Below are 6,000 nucleotides of genomic sequence, written 5' to 3' on the forward strand. Positions count from 1 at the left end.
TAGGACGGCACCCTTGGCACATGGAGATTTCCAGGCTAGGGGTTGAATTGGAGTTGCAGGGACTGGCGTACACCACTGCCACAGCCACACCAGATATGAGTTGCGTCTGAGACCCATACCACAGCTCATGGCAATCCCAGATCCTTAACCCACTGAGCGAGGCCAAGGATCGAACGCGCAACCTCATAGTTCCTAGTCCGATTTGCTTCCGCTGAGCCACAACAGGAACTCCTAGAGTTACTATTTGTGTAGCACGTGAAATAGGGTCTAAGTTCTTCCCCCTCCTCTCCTTCGTCTTCTCCTTCCTCTTCCATTTGCATGTGTGTATTCTATTCTTAGGAAATTTGAAGGGGGGTTATTTCTGTTCTGGTCGAGTTGGTGCTTGGCTCCTGTTCCCTTGCCTGTAATTCTCCCACCAAGGCCTGGGCAGGGCTTCAGGAGAGAAAACCATAGGAGCCTGCCCAAACAGGATGTTGCTCAACCCTCTCAGGGCTGAAATCCAACCTCAAGGGTCCTTATCGCCACTGCCATCGACAGCTCGACCACAGGGCCTGCCATCCCACCCTGGCCCCTTCCTACGGTCCCTGGCTTGAGCAAGAGCCTCGAGATCCAAGCAGATCAAGTTGCGAGGCCCCAACTGATCTCCAGACCCCTGCGCCTTCTCCGAGGGGGCAACCCTGGTCTCCACAGGGCTTTTGGGGTTGGGTTGGCCTCTCAGTGACCCAGCTTCCTTCCCCACAGCCCTTCCCCAGCCAAGCTAGGTCATGCCTCCCCGTGCCCCTAGCCACGCCTGTTCCCACCAAGCTGGAGAAGGCAAAAAAACAAACATTCCCCAGCAGCCTTGCCCAAGCACAAGTCCTGGATCAGGGTGGGGCTGGGGGCTCCTGGGAGGGGGAAACTCGAGGTACCCTGTCCTCTGAGCCCTTCACCCCACCTGTCCTTCTCCTCACTGGTTATGGGAAACAATAACAAACAGAACCTCAGGGAGATGTGGGGAGAGTGGAGGAGCTCATGGTAGGTAGAGACCCAGCTTCTCTCTCTGTATCTATGGCAGCTGCCTTGTTGGTCTAACCAGCTGCTCTTCCTGGGGACACCTGAGTCCAGTCAGGTCCCATCCCTCCTCTGCTCTGAACTCTCTGAGGCTCCCACCTCACTCAGGGTAAACTCTTCATGGCCTACAAGGCCCTGAACAATTTGCCTCATCACCTTCCACCCTCCCCTGAGCCACGCAGGCCTGCTCGCTGTCTCTCAAACACGCCACACACAGTCTGGCCTCAGAGCCTTTGCACGGGCTTGTCCCTACACCTGGAATACTCTTTCCCAGATATTTCCACTCTTTCTGCCTCAAGTCCTTGCTCAGATATCACCTCCTATTTAAAAATTGCAGCTTCCTTCCCCCGGCTGTCTCTACCCTTTCCCCCTGTTTTAATTTTCTCTATAGCACCTTCTGATATTGTAATCCTCGTCTTTACCTACATTATCAACCCCACAAGGGCAGGGATGTCTCTGCTGTATTTCCAGCAACTAGACCAGAAGGGGGAACACAACAGGAGCTCAATAAATGTTTATTGAATGAGTTATCCCCTTTTGTTTCACCCTTTGTCCAGCCCCACCCCCATCACCAGAAGTGATCACATGACCAGGCCTGGCCAAGAGACACATTTCAGCCAGCCTATTTTCTGGCTACGGTGATTGGTACCTAAATGGCATGGATCCCAGTCTGTCCTGGGAGAGGTAGGCACAGGATTTTTGCCAGAGCTATTGGCAAAATGGCCATTTCCCCTGAAGTTTCTGGGCTGATAAGATATAAGCCAGGGATTTGTAAGGCCATTTAATTCCCATGGGAAATGGCTGCCTGAGCAAGAAGCTCCCTAGAGGAGAGCTCAGTTGAGAGGAGATTACTTTGTTTGAGCCCCTGGATCCAGCTGTACCTGAAGTCAACTCATGTTAGACTTTTCAGTTACATGAACCGATAAATTATTGCTATTATTATTTCTTCTTCAAACAGTTTGACTTTGGATTTTTACTTGCAGCTGAACTAGTCCTGACTAATTCTTCCTTTCTCCCTCCCTCCCTCTTTCCTTTCCTCTCCTCTTTCTTCTTCCTTCCTCTCTCTCTTCTCTCTTCCTTCCTTTCTTTCCTTCCTCCTTTTTCCCTCCTCCCTCTCTTTCCCTCCTTCCATCCTTCCTTCTCTCTTTCTCTCTTCCTCCTCCCTTCTTCCCTCCCTTCCTTCTTCCTATCTTTAATGTAATCCTTACCCTATCCTGGCTTCAGCCAGCATTCCTCCCACCCCTAGCCGAGTCAAAACGTCACTTTTCACCTTCCCTGAAAACAACCCTCCTCCCATTGATGCCTCCCAAGACTATCCCTTCCACACTCTGCCTAAGGGACTCCACCAAATGGGGGTGTGAATCCCACATCTCCCACTTTGTGCCCTAAGTGACTTCACCTCTCTGAGCCCCAGTTTCCCCATCTGTCAGGCAAAAGAAGCCTGACCGCAGTTCCCAGGTTGGCATTCTGTCTAACCTGTTCTGATGAACTGCTCATCTGAACTTCACTCTTGCCTGCCCTCTGGCTCATGGCCCTTGAACTTTGCTCAGCATCTTCAAGTCCATCCCACAGGACCCTGCAGAAGAAGGTCCCAACTCACCCTGAACCCTGGGATCACCACAATCAGGGCCCAGGATTCTAATGGGACTGTTGACAGCACCCCTACTTTACAGATGAGGAAACGGAACCCCAGGTCACCTAGCCAGGGTAGAAACCAGGCAATTTCTCGGAGGAGTAAAAGCATGACAGGCCGGAGAACTCCCAGGAAGGGAGTGGTGTCTGGGGAAACAGTGGTTAGGGAGGGCTCCCTGGAAGAGATGACACTTTAGAGCCAAAACTTCCCAGACATAGCACCATGGCGGGGAGAACTTGGTGGGACCTTTGCAAGAGCAGAGGGCCTGAGGTAGGAAGCACCTGCGGGAGGTGGGTGGGCATTTCCTGACACTCACATGGCCAGGAGCCCAGGCAGAGGGCTCTGGGAGGAACTGTGTGGTCCCAGGTGCGAGTGAGCTTCTGCTGAGCGAGCCACTTCTGGGTCCACCCGGGTCTCCTCTCTGCCCACAAAGTGGATTTTCTGCTGGTAGACGGGTGGTTTCAGATGCCCCCAACCCCTGACTCTGCCCAGCCCACCGCACACCTCCACGCAGGGAACTCGAGGAGATCCAAAGCAGGGGGTGCTTCCGGGAGGGGAAATATTTTGGTTCTCAGAAGACACTGAGAATTGCCTGATTCCCAACCGATTAGGGGTAATTAACCCTTCGCAAGGCAGTAATTAAGTCTGTGCCTCTGAAACCGTAATTAGAAGCTCCAGGAGGCTCCGCCCCCTCCCCAAGAGGCAGGCAGTCCCCAAAGCTGAGGCCAGCTGGGACTGGGGACAGGGATCTGTTCCCTCCACAGGGCTGAGGGTGACCCACAGCCTCCCTTAGCCCCCTCCTCCCCCCACCAAGGGAGGGACTCAGGGAACAGGGTTCATGGAACCCAAGCATTTCCCTGAAAGTCCTTTTTGGGACTGTCAGGTGACACAGGGGACTTTGCTTTTTTTTTGGAGGGAGGGACCAAAGATAGGGAGATAGAGCTGGGCGGGGGTGGCGACAACCCTTAAGGGCTTCTCTCTCTGGCCAAGGGCAGCTGAAGCAGAGACTCCAGCCTCAAAGGGGTGAGGACATTAGGGACGCAGGCTGGCCATAGGGAAATGGGGGCAGTCCTGCAGGCACTCAGAGAGGACAGGGGGTGGGGGTGTTCACCACAGCCAGAGCAGATGGCACACAAGGAAGCCTGGAACATGCAGCTCCACATGCCACCCCCCTCCCCCGCTTTGCCTCTGCCCCATCAATCTAGCCCCTGGTACCCCCAAGGAGCCTTCTAAGGCCAACTCTAGGTCCCCCCAGCCCTTGGACAGTCACAGAGGTCCATTCTTCACTTCTGCAAATGCCCCTTGGCCAAATAATTGGAGTCAATATCGTCATCGGCAAAGCCCCAGGGAGGGAGGCAGGGCACATGATCTGGGGCTTTTCTCTGTGGGGGACACTTGGTCCCAGGTCTTCATGGCAGGTGGGGAGGGTGTGACAGGAGGGTATCTGGATGATGCTGAGTGGTGACAGAATGCTTTGGGCTCAGTCTGAGGTTTACTCTTTTCCTCTCAGGCTCTTAGGAGATGACTCCTCAGCAGGGAGTGACGATTGGATTTGTCCCCAAAAGGGACCTTGACATCCCCCCTCCACCTCTCCCTCCATCCCTCAGCTTTGGCCATCCTGATCCTTTTTTGTGGTTGAACACCCCAAGCTCCTTTCTGCCCCAGGGCCTTTGCACTTGCTGTGCCCTCCACAGGATACCTTGCCCTGGTCTCAGCATGGCTGCCTTATCCCGCTGAGGCCTCAGTGCAAACGTTGCCTCCTCAGAGAGTCCTCCCTACTCACCTTATCCAAAGCGGAGTGTCCTTGTCCTATTACATCCTTCTGTTTACTTTCTCCTTCACAATACTTATCTCACCCAGCAATGGCCTCCTGGGTTGTTGTCCCTTTTCTCTTCTGTCTTCCCCCGGATTGTATGCTCCAGAATAGCAGAGAGCTTTATCTGTTATATTTCTTCTGTGTCCCTTGAGCCCAGAACAGAGCCGGGTACACAGTAGGTGCTCAATAACTGTTGGTGGGGGGAATGGATGACAAGATTATAGCGCAGAAACAGCAGCTAGGAAAAGCGGAACGTGGAGGAACCTTGTGTAGGTGGGGACTGCATCCCAAACTGCTTAGCCCCCCTCCCCGCCTTTCGGTGTGTGTGTGTGGGTGCCCTGGGTGGGGAGAACCGAGAAGGGCGACCCACTTTCCGGGGAGTCTCACGCACCATCCTCCGGCGACCGACAGGTGGCGCTCGCTCCGCGCGCTGCAGCTTCGGGAAGCAGAAGTGGGAAAACTGGAGCGTTTGGTGGCTGGGGAGGCACCGGATTTAACCCACTCTTCTTTCTGCCTCCTGGGGCCAGCCCCTGGCCTCAATTTGGACTGCACTTGGGGTCATAACTTTTGTGGATCCGAGAGTTGACGGGCTAAGGGCTGGGAGGAGCTGGGGGCTCCGCCCCTCTGCCGCCTTACCTCTCGTACCCGCCACCCTCCACCTCTCTCACCAAGTCCGTTTGCTCCCGCTCTGCACACAAAACTAGCTAAGCAGCCCCATGCCTGGGGGAGGGGGACGTGGTGCGGGAAAGCGCTTAATATGCACGTGTTCTGCCTTAATCCTTCATGGACTAGAGCTGGCACGGCACTTGCTCTTGGTGGGCTCTCAGCACACTTGTGAAGTAGTGAATGGAGGAACCCCCATTTTACGGATTGGGAAACCGAGGCTCAGGGAGGCTACAAGGCTCATCCAGGTTCACAGAGCTGTTAAATAGTGAGGCTGGGGTTGGAGCTCTAGATGTGCTCAACTCCAGAACTGTTTTAAAGAACATTCAACCTGGATTTGGGGAGTTCCTGTTGTGGTGCTGTGGAAACAAATCCAACTAGGAACCATGAGGTTGCATGTTCGATCCCTGGCCTTGCTCAGTGGGTTAAGGATTCGGTGTTGCCGTGAGCTGTGGTGTAGGTCGCAGACGTGGCTCGGAACCCACGTTGCTGTGGCTGTGGCTGTGGCTGGCAGCTGTAGCTCTGATTCTACCCCTAGCCTGGGAACCTCCATATTCAGTGAGTGCTGCCCTAAAAAGCAGGAAAAACAAACAAACAAACAAACAAACAAACCAAAAAACCCCAGCTGGATGTTGGAGTTCCCTGGTGATTCAGCAGGTTAAGGATCTGGCAATGTGACAGCTGTGCCTCAGATCCCTACTGTGGCGTTGGTTGGATCCCTTGCTGGGAACTTCCATATGCCATGGATGTGACCAACCCCCCTTTCCAAACAAACAAAAACTCCAAATGACATCCCCCCCCCATTTCTTAGCACCCAAAGTGATAGAGAAATCCCTTT

This window comes from Phacochoerus africanus, chromosome 4 (assembly GCF_016906955.1).
Source record: "Phacochoerus africanus isolate WHEZ1 chromosome 4, ROS_Pafr_v1, whole genome shotgun sequence".
NCBI classification, from domain to species: Eukaryota; Metazoa; Chordata; class Mammalia; order Artiodactyla; family Suidae; genus Phacochoerus; species Phacochoerus africanus.